The sequence below is a fragment of the Uranotaenia lowii genome, chromosome 3 (genome assembly GCF_029784155.1).
Source record: "Uranotaenia lowii strain MFRU-FL chromosome 3, ASM2978415v1, whole genome shotgun sequence".
Classification (NCBI taxonomy): domain Eukaryota; kingdom Metazoa; phylum Arthropoda; class Insecta; order Diptera; family Culicidae; genus Uranotaenia; species Uranotaenia lowii.
The window spans coordinates 4,486,504-4,497,889 of record NC_073693.1 but is presented as its reverse complement, the minus strand read 5'-3'; positions in this window follow the sequence as shown (position 1 = coordinate 4,497,889).

Genomic DNA, 11,386 nt, shown 5'->3' with positions numbered 1-11,386 from the left:
ATGACAAAAATGACAAAAATGACAAAAATGACAAAAATGACAAAAATGACAAAAATGACAAAAATGACAAAAATGACAAAAATGACAAAAATGACAAAAATGACAAAAATGACAAAAATGACAAAAATGACAAAAATGACAAAAATGACAAAAATGACAAAAATGACAAAAATGACAAAAATGACAAAAATGACAAAAATGACAAAAATGACAAAAATGACAAAAATGACAAAAATGACAAAAATGACAAAAATGACAAAAATGACAAAAATGACAAAAATGACAAAAATGACAAAAATGACAAAAATGACAAAAATGACAAAAATGACAAAAATGACAAAAATGACAAAAATGACAAAAATGACAAAAATGACAAAAATGACAAAAATGACAAAAATGACAAAAATGACAAAAATGACAAAAATGACAAAAATGACAAAAATGACAAAAATGACAAAAATGACAAAAATGACAAAAATGACAAAAATGACAAAAATGACAAAAATGACAAAAATGACAAAAATGACAAAAATGACAAAAATGACAAAAATGACAAAAATGACAAAAATGACAAAAATGACAAAAATGACAAAAATGACAAAAATGACAAAAATGACAAAAATGACAAAAATGACAAAAATGACAAAAATGACAAAAATGACAAAAATGACAAAAATGACAAAAATGACAAAAATGACAAAAATGACAAAAATGACAAAAATGACAAAAATGACAAAAATGACAAAAATGACAAAAATGACAAAAATGACAAAAATGACAAAAATGACAAAAATGACAAAAATGACAAAAATGACAAAAATGACAAAAATGACAAAAATGACAAAAATGACAAAAATGACAAAAATGACAAAAATGACAAAAATGACAAAAATGACAAAAATGACAAAAATGACAAAAATGACAAAAATGACAAAAATGACAAAAATGACAAAAATGACAAAAATGACAAAAATGACAAAAATGACAAAAATGACAAAAATGACAAAAATGACAAAAATGACAAAAATGACAAAAATGACAAAAATGACAAAAATGACAAAAATGACAAAAATGACAAAAATGACAAAAATGACAAAAATGACAAAAATGACAAAAATGACAAAAATGACAAAAATGACAAAAATGACAAAAATGACAAAAATGACAAAAATGACAAAAATGACAAAAATGACAAAAATGACAAAAATGACAAAAATGACAAAAATGACAAAAATGACAAAAATGACAAAAATGACAAAAATGACAAAAATGACAAAAATGACAAAAATGACAAAAATGACAAAAATGACAAAAATGACAAAAATGACAAAAATGACAAAAATGACAAAAATGACAAAAATGACAAAAATGACAAAAATGACAAAAATGACAAAAATGACAAAAATGACAAAAATGACAAAAATGACAAAAATGACAAAAATGACAAAAATGACAAAAATGACAAAAATGACAAAAATGACAAAAATGACAAAAATGACAAAAATGACAAAAATGACAAAAATGACAAAAATGACAAAAATGACAAAAATGACAAAAATGACAAAAATGACAAAAATGACAAAAATGACAAAAATGACAAAAATGACAAAAATGACAAAAATGACAAAAATGACAAAAATGACAAAAATGACAAAAATGACAAAAATGACAAAAATGACAAAAATGACAAAAATGACAAAAATGACAAAAATGACAAAAATGACAAAAATGACAAAAATGACAAAAATGACAAAAATGACAAAAATGACAAAAATGACAAAAATGACAAAAATGACAAAAATGACAAAAATGACAAAAATGACAAAAATGACAAAAATGACAAAAATGACAAAAATGACAAAAATGACAAAAATGACAAAAATGACAAAAATGACAAAAATGACAAAAATGACAAAAATGACAAAAATGACAAAAATGACAAAAATGACAAAAATGACAAAAATGACAAAAATGACAAAAATGACAAAAATGACAAAAATGACAAAAATGACAAAAATGACAAAAATGACAAAAATGACAAAAATGACAAAAATGACAAAAATGACAAAAATGACAAAAATGACAAAAATGACAAAAATGACAAAAATGACAAAAATGACAAAAATGACAAAAATGACAAAAATGACAAAAATGACAAAAATGACAAAAATGACAAAAATGACAAAAATGACAAAAATGACAAAAATGACAAAAATGACAAAAATGACAAAAATGACAAAAATGACAAAAATGACAAAAATGACAAAAATGACAAAAATGACAAAAATGACAAAAATGACAAAAATGACAAAAATGACAAAAATGACAAAAATGACAAAAATGACAAAAATGACAAAAATGACAAAAATGACAAAAATGACAAAAATGACAAAAATGACAAAAATGAAAAAAATGACAAAAATGACAAAAATGACAAAAATGACAAAAATGACAAAAATGACAAAAATGACAAAAATGACAAAAATGACAAAAATGACAAAAATGACAAAAATGACAAAAATGACAAAAATGACAAAAATGACAAAAATGACAAAAATGACAAAAATGACAAAAATGACAAAAATGACAAAAATGACAAAAATGACAAAAATGACAAAAATGACAAAAATGACAAAAATGACAAAAATGACAAAAATGACAAAAATGACAAAAATGACAAAAATGACAAAAATGACAAAAATGACAAAAATGACAAAAATGACAAAAATGACAAAAATGACAAAAATGACAAAAATGACAGAAATGACAAAAATGACAAAAATGACAAAAATGACAAAAATGACAAAAATGACAAAAATGACAAAAATGACAAAAATGACAAAAATGACAAAAATGACAAAAATGACAAAAATGACAAAAATGACAAAAATGACAAAAATGACAAAAATGACAAAAATGACAAAAATGACAAAAATGACAAAAATGACAAAAATGACAAAAATGACAAAAATGACAAAAATGACAAAAATGACAAAAATGACAAAAATGACAAAAATGACAAAAATGACAAAAATGACAAAAATGACAGAAATGGCAAAAAATGACAAAAAATGACAAAAATTACAAAAATTACAAAAATTACAAAAATTACAAAAATTACAAAAATTACAAAAATTACAAAAATTACAAAAATTACAAAAATGACAAAAATCACAAAATTGACAAAAATGACCAAAAATTACAAAAATGACAAAAATGACAAAAATGACAAAAATGACAAAAATGACAAAAATGACAAAAATGACAAAAATGACAAAAATGACAAAAATGACAAAAATGTCAAAAATGACAAAAATGACAAAAATGACAAAAATGACAAAAATGTCAAAAATGACAAAAATGACAAAAATGACAAAAATGACAAAAATGACAAAAATGACAAAAATGACAAAAATGACAAAAATGACAAAAATGACAAAAATGACAAAAATGACAAAAATGACAAAAATGACAAAAATGACAAAAATGACAAAAATGACAAAAATGACAAAAATGACAAAAATGACAAAAATAACAAAAATGACAAAAATGACAAAAATGACAAAAATGACAAAAATGACAAAAATGACAAAAATGACAAAAATGACAAAAATGACAAAAATGACAAAAATGACAAAAATGACGAAAATGACGAAAATGACAAAAATGACAAAAATGACAAAAATGACAAAAATGACAAAAATGACAAAAATGACAAAAATGACAAAATTGACAAAAATGACAAAAATGACAAAAATGACAAAAATGACAAAAATGACAAAAATGACAAAAATGACAAAAATGACAAAAATGACAAAAATGACAAAAATGACAAAAATGACAAAAATGACAAAAATGACAAAAATGACAAAAATGACAAAAATGACAAAAATGACAAAAATGACAAAAATGACAAAAATGACAAAAATGACAAAAATGACAAAAATGACAAAAATGACAAAAATGACAAAATTGACAAAAATGACAAAAATGACAAAAATGACAAAAATGACAAAAATGACAAAAATGACAAAAATGACAAAAATGACAAAAATGACAAAAACGATAAAAATAACAATAATCAAAATTACGACAAAAATACAAAAATGACCAAATTGATAAAAATGATAAAAACCCGGTTTAATACACTTAACAGTGGATTTGAGCCTTTCTAACAGAGTGTAAGTTATATTTGGAAATATATAAAATAATATAGAATACACATGATAGATTCCTTCCCTCTGCATCATATAAGTATGATTTCAGATATTCAAACACGAAAAATTCCGATCTCAATATAAAAAAATGATGCATAGTACGTTTTTTGAGGAAAAGCGAACTGGTATGTAAGGAGTTCATTTTATGTATGGAAAGAATGGTATTTAAACAGTTGAATTTCCAAGACTTATAACACGCTAAAATGGTGCCGTGGTAGCAACCAGAACTTTCACGATACTGGTCACGGTTCTAATCTTACTGTTTTTTTATGCTTTTTTTACTGAATAAGTAAAACCAACTACAATATTGATGGATAGCCGTGACACGTGGCCTAGCATGATACCTTTTTTAGAGCTCAACCATGCATAAAAGAAAAAATTCTCACAAAAGGAGGGGAAAGTAATATGACTATTAAATGATTAATCTCATTCTGGAAACTAAATCTGAAATCTTATTCTGATTCTAAAGTTTGAATTTTAAGTTACAACACTTAGTCTAATATTTGAATATAATTTACAATTTCAAATTCCAGGTTGATCTTTAATCCAAATTCTTAATCAGAATTCTAAATCTGAATTCTCAATCTGAATTCTGAATCTGAACTCAGAATTTGAATTTTGAATCTGAATTCTGAATCTGAATTTTGAATCTGAATCTGAACTCTGAATTTGAATTCTGAATCTAAATTCTGAATCTAAATTCTGAATTTGAATTCTGAATCTGAATTCTGAATTTGAACTCTGAATCTGAATTCTGAATCTCAATCTGAATTCTGACTCTGAATTTTGAATCTGAATTCTGAATCTGAATTCTGAATCTGAATTCTGAATCTGAATTCTGAATCTGAATTCTGAATCTGTATTCTGAATCTGAATTCTGAATCTGAATTCTGAATTCTGAATCTGAATCTAAATTCTGAATCTGAATTCTGAATTCTAAATCTGAATTCTGAATCTGAATTCTGAATCTGAATTCTGAATCTGAATTCTGAATCTGAATTCTGAATCTGAATTCTGAATCTGAATTCTGAATCTGAATTCTGAATCTGAATTCTGAATCTGAATTCTGAATCTGAATTCTGAATCTGAATTCTGAATCTGAATTCTGAATCTGAATTCTGAATCTGAATTCTGAATCTGGATTCTGAATCTGAATTCAGAATCTGAATTCTTAATCTTGTAAATCTCATTTTCATTTGCTGGAATATGTTTGTTTTGCATCACGCGTTTGTCAAAATTGAAATTTCTTTCATTCAAAATTTTTTTTATGATTTCGGATTTTACAACTTTTAGTAGTATGGTTTTACCCCTAAAAGTATGCAGCACCCTTAATTTCAGAATAATTGTGAAAAAAAGTTTTCACAATACAAAATCGTGTTTTCATGCGTAATGATCTTTAAGTCATCGCAAATTTATCAAAAACTGTGAAAATTAGTATTCTGGGAGAAACAATTTCAGAATTGAAAATTGATAAAGATGGGTAGAAAAGTGAGGAGAAACTTTACGGATGATGAAAAGAGAGAAAGAACATTTTTGCAAGGAAAACTTATTAACGTACATCATACTTTACTTCGCAACATCTCCATCAATTTTAAATTCTGATATTCATTCTCCATGAATCTAAATTTTTCACCGATATGCCGAAAATAAATTTACAAAAATTGAATTCTGAATCTAAATCCTGAATCTGAAATCTAAATCTGAATTCTGAATGTACATTATTTTGAATCTGAATTCTGAATCTGAATTTTGAATCTGAATCTGAACTCTGAATTTGAATTCTGAATCTAAATTCTGAATCTAAATTCTGAATTTGAATTCTGAATCTGAATTCTGAATCTGAACTCTGAATCTGAATTCTGAATCTCAATCTGAATTCTGAATCTCAATCTGAATTCTGAATCTGAATTCTGAATCTGAATTCTGAATCTGAATTCTGAATCTGAATTCTGAATCTGAATTCTGAATCTGAATTCTGAATCTGAATTCTGAATCTGAATTCTGAATCTGAATTCTGAATCTGAATTCTGAATCTGAATTCTGAATCTGAATTCTGAATCTGAATTCTGAATCTGAATTCTGAATCTGAATTCTGAATCTGAATTCTGAATCTGAATTCTGAATCTGAATTCTGAATCTGAATTCTGAATCTGAATTCTGAATCTGAATTCTGAATCTGAATTCTGAATCTGAATTCTGAATCTGAATTCTGAATCTGAATTCTGAATCTGAATTCTGAATCTGAATTCTGAATCTGAATTCTGAATCTGAATTCTGAATCTGAATTCTGAATCTGAATTCTGAATCTGAATTCTGAATCTGAATTCTGAATCTGAATTCTTAATCTGAATATGAGTTCTGAATCTGAATTTTGAATTCTGAATTCTGAATCCTGAATTCTGATTCCTTAACCTGTATCCTGAATTTGAAAACTGAATCTGAATTCTGCATCTGAAATTGAATCTAAATTATGTATGAGTATGTAGAAATGAAAAAAAAAAAACATAAATTCATTCTTCAACACGGGTAAAAAAAACGAGGGTCATAAAATCTTCATATAAATTCCCCCCCAACGCAGTTTTCTGTACGGCTCTGCATTTTGTTTACACCCGGCATGGCTATAGACACTATAATTTCATATATGAAATTATAGTGTCTATAGGCATGGCGGACTCTGAAGGAAACGCCCATCCGCCATTTGCTGCATTGAAAAGCAAGAAGTGTAAGATATAAACACTGTTGCCGTATTTGCCCCAGCAGACTGAGAAACTGCCCAGACCACGGTGCGTCTTAGTAATGCCTTTTAGGTATTTGAGTTTGAGCCACTTTAGTCAAGCGTGCCAATGGTTTATTGGATAGCGTTTGCGACTTGGGATCTGAAGGTTGTTGATTCGATTCCCGAGTCAATAAGTTTTGTTTTTTTTTATTTTGATTATCTCCAATTTATAAATGATTGCTGGTGCTGCTGCTTCGAGGCGCCACTAGCAACTTTTTTTTATGCCATAATAAGTATGATATGTATTTGGTGAAGAAAACTATTTTGTTTTTTTCCCGTTTTTGAAAGGGTTGTGTAGAAAAAAAAATGCATTCTTTTGAGACTAAAATCATTTTAATTGTGCAGCCCAGTTTCGCAAAAACGTTCTTGACATTTTTAAAATGGCACATACAAATCTACGGACATCAACAGAACTCGACGAGCTGAGTCGATAGGTACCTATAAAGGTATGTCTAAGACCCATAATTAATGATCTCTTAAATCGACCGAAAACCAAACCTTTCTGTTAGAAAGGCAAAACGATTAAAAATAACAGTAATCAAAATTACGACAAAAATTACAAAAAAAAATTGTTGTAAGAAAGATTTAAACGCATTTTTGAATCCTGCACCTTCAAGTTATTCAAAATTTTTCCATTAATTCATGGCACCTCGGAAAACGGTGAATGTTTTTGAACCCTGGTAGGGTTGAATTAAGAAATTCATGAAAATTGCAGTAGTAATACTTAAACCATTTTCAAAAACAAAGCAAAAAATCTTTAACACAGTTCTGCTCAATTGTAGCAGCCTCCGGAAAAGCTTCCCTGTTTTCTTTTTTCCATCTGTCTCGACAATTTCTCTGGCGAGGCGAAAACTTGCATAAAAACAGAACCAGGACTTAACAAGTCTTCCAGGGACTAGTTTTCCGCCACCATACAGCGAGAAGCATGCAATGGGTAAATAGCAGCACTACCACCGACATAGTTTAAGCATGGGAGCTTCCGCAGCTGGTTTAATCCCAACAACCTGAACCGGAACCGGATCTTCTGTTCTAAAACCCCAAAAGGTGTGCTTTTTATTTCGCCATGCAATATTTTCCAGTTTCCGGGGTAAGATTTGAATAATTGATTTCATCCGCACAACCGAATGGAGCGGTATGTCTAACTGCAAAATTCAAGCGATGCGGAACTTGGACTCCTTAAGGGTAAAATTCTTTGAATTGTATCAAACGTCTTATGCTATTCACCAAACACCACACCAATTTAAAAAAATTGATTCAATAATTGTGGCATTTCTAGAAATGCTTTACAACTTCAGATAAAGGGTAAAATTCTGTGGAAAACCCTTACCAAAGAGGAAAGCATCATTCAAGCAGTCACAAATTTCCTTTACAATCGTTCTCATCATCGTCATCGTCGTGGGTTTTGCAAAATTCGTCGTTTCAATCGAATTTTGCTAGACCGCACATACACATTGGATCCCCACAATCAGCAAGGGAGCTCAGATTCGGTCCCTAAATTCCATTCAACATTCGCTCCAGGCAAGGTATACATAGGAAGGATGAGTTTGGAAAAATTATTATTTTTATTTTCCTTTTCCGATTTCACTGAGCCAACTGTTCCTATTCGAAATGATTTTCTCCCAATCTTTTCCCGATTTTTTTTTTGCTCTCATCGTCTTTCAAATGTAGAACGAAAAACGAAACGCTTTTTGATTTGTTTTTTTTTTTGCACACCCTCTGTCCTAAGCTTAGCTGAGAAAGAACTTGAATCTAATGAAAATGTCTAAATGCAACGGCTGCTGGTGGCCAAAGAAGGACGAAGAATGGTTCAAGATAAATAGCTGGCTATTTTTCCATCCGATATTTCCTTATTGGTACGGATCCTTTTGGATTATCTCGCCCGGAGCGGACTATCTGTGACTGGTTTAATTTATACTTCAACTTCATTTTCCGTCAGCTGGCTAAGCTTGACAAACGGAAACTGGACGGGGATTTTGTAAAAGTTGAAGAATTTTCCTATTTTGTGTCATCACACTAAAGACTTAAAGAAGATTTCGAATGAATATCTAATCTAATCAATCGGTTTTAGATTCCAAGGTTTACTATCGAAGAAATTTTCATGGCCTTGAAGAAAACAACTTGGTAATCTGAAGTGCTGGATGATCCACATGCTGGCATGTCCGCATCCACTGAATTAAAAAAATCATTTCTTGAGAGGAAACCCATTGGTCATCTAAGCTAACCGAGCTAAGGAAAGCATGGATCATCCAAAATTTGGACGCACCGTTTATTATACCATAGCGCTCCTAGTTGTCGGGTCTGGAATGTTTTGACTGTATTTTGTTTGAAAATGTTTCCTCTATCAGTGCTGAAAATTTCATGAAGTTACACGTTATGGAAGCCACGAGCCGAAAATTAATATTGGACACCCACGTCAAAAAACCGACGTGGTCTTGTTCAAAAATCTTGAAATCTGATTTTGGGCGGCTTCCTGGCCTTAAATTTTACAAAGCCACTGGACAAAATGATGTCCCCACCAAGTTCAAATTCGTATTTGCCGATAAGTTGGCAAGAAAGTGTTTGATCTGGCAAGGTATTTGCACCTGCGGACGAAAAACCCCGGTTTTTTTTGAAAAACAAGACCATGGACTCTGATATGTACAAGGAGGAGTGCCTGAAAAACTTTTTTTTTTCGTACATTGGATCTCACAAAGGACCAGTAAAGTCTTCGCCAGATTTGGCAAGCTGCCACTACAGCAAAGAACTTTCCAAAGAAAAAAAAGAATATTTCTGTAGAACGATCGTAAAAAATGTACAGGGATTTCATTTATGTATATTATCATCTTTCGATTTTAATTGTTGTTTGGCCTAAACACACGAACTGCCTTAGTTTATCAATTATCAGAATTTTAAAATATAATGAAGGTGTTTTCCCAAGTAACACAGATTAAACCAACTAGCATTAGGAAATTTTATTATGGTTTAATTATGGCATTTTTTTTGTGCAGCTCGTTTTATGACGGTTTTATTATGGTCATGCAGAATGCTTTTTTTTTTTTCAACCATATGTTTTCAGATGGTTTTGAAAACGCTAATAAAACTTTTATTAAACATACTGTTTCAGTTATTTTGAAAGAGTTATGAATGCTCTATTTAAACTATTATGGTCTGGTACACGAATTTCCGGTTGATTACGAGCGATTTTAGGTGTTTAAATATGTTGAATATGTGTCCGGGTTTGTACCCTCTCACATATTCAGCGATAACAGCTGCTCTCAACTCTGCCACTCACAACTTAATGTACACAAACTGCACAGAAACGAAACTCTGCCACTGTGGGCAGCAAAGTTAGCACTTTCATTTGACATATAGATTGTACCAGAGAGATGCAACGTATAGGTTACAGGCGACCCCAAAAAAAAAGTGTGACAGGACTTTTTTGTCGCCCTGTATAATAGCAATCAGTGCATGATTATTAAACCGCCATAAAACTTAGTGACAGTTCTCGATCAAGATGTCAAAACAGGACACGCTCAGATTAGATAGCCCATATTTGAATTGGAACTCCCATTTTTACACATTTTTGGTAAGTTATGCGTGTTGGTTTTGAGTTAAAATTAAAAAAATACATCTTTGAAAATTTGAAATCACCGAAAGTTTGCTTGATGCCATCATTAATTCAAGATGGCGGCTTCCGCTTTTATTTTCAAAGCTGTAAATTACTGAAATTATCGTGAAACCTTCACAATATGGTTATTAGGTTAAAGTAATAAACGAGTAGAAGACAAATTTCGTTGCCCGTCGCCATCTTAAATCCAAGATGGCGGCTATCACTCAACTTGAAAATACTGTAAATGACTGAAACTCGCATAAACCCATATTATAGGGGTATAAGTTGAAAGAGATCAACCGGTAGAAGTTGAATTTCGCTATCTGACGCCATCTTCAAATTCAAAATTGCGGCTTCCGCTAAACTTTAAAATGTAGTAAATGACTTAAAATGACATGAAACCCAAATTGGTATTGGGTGAAAGGGGTTTATAACGAGTAAAAGTCGAATATTGCTATCTTACGCCATCTTGAAATCCAAGATGGCAACTTTCGATGAACTGAAAAATGATCTAAATCATTGAATATCGCATGAAACCTCCAAAATATGGGTATTTGTCAATTGGCATTAGCTATAAAAAGTTTATTTTTGCATTTTGACGCTATCTTGAAATCCAGGATAGTGACTTCAGCTTAACTTAAAAATACTGTAAATGAATGAAAATAGCATGCAACTTCCAAATATATTGTATTGGGTGCTAAGGCTAAATGATAGAAGTCAAATATCTCTTTTCGCGTTTCTCTGAAAATCTGTAAGTGACTGAAAACCACACAAAAACCACCACAATACAGACCCCGTTCGTTT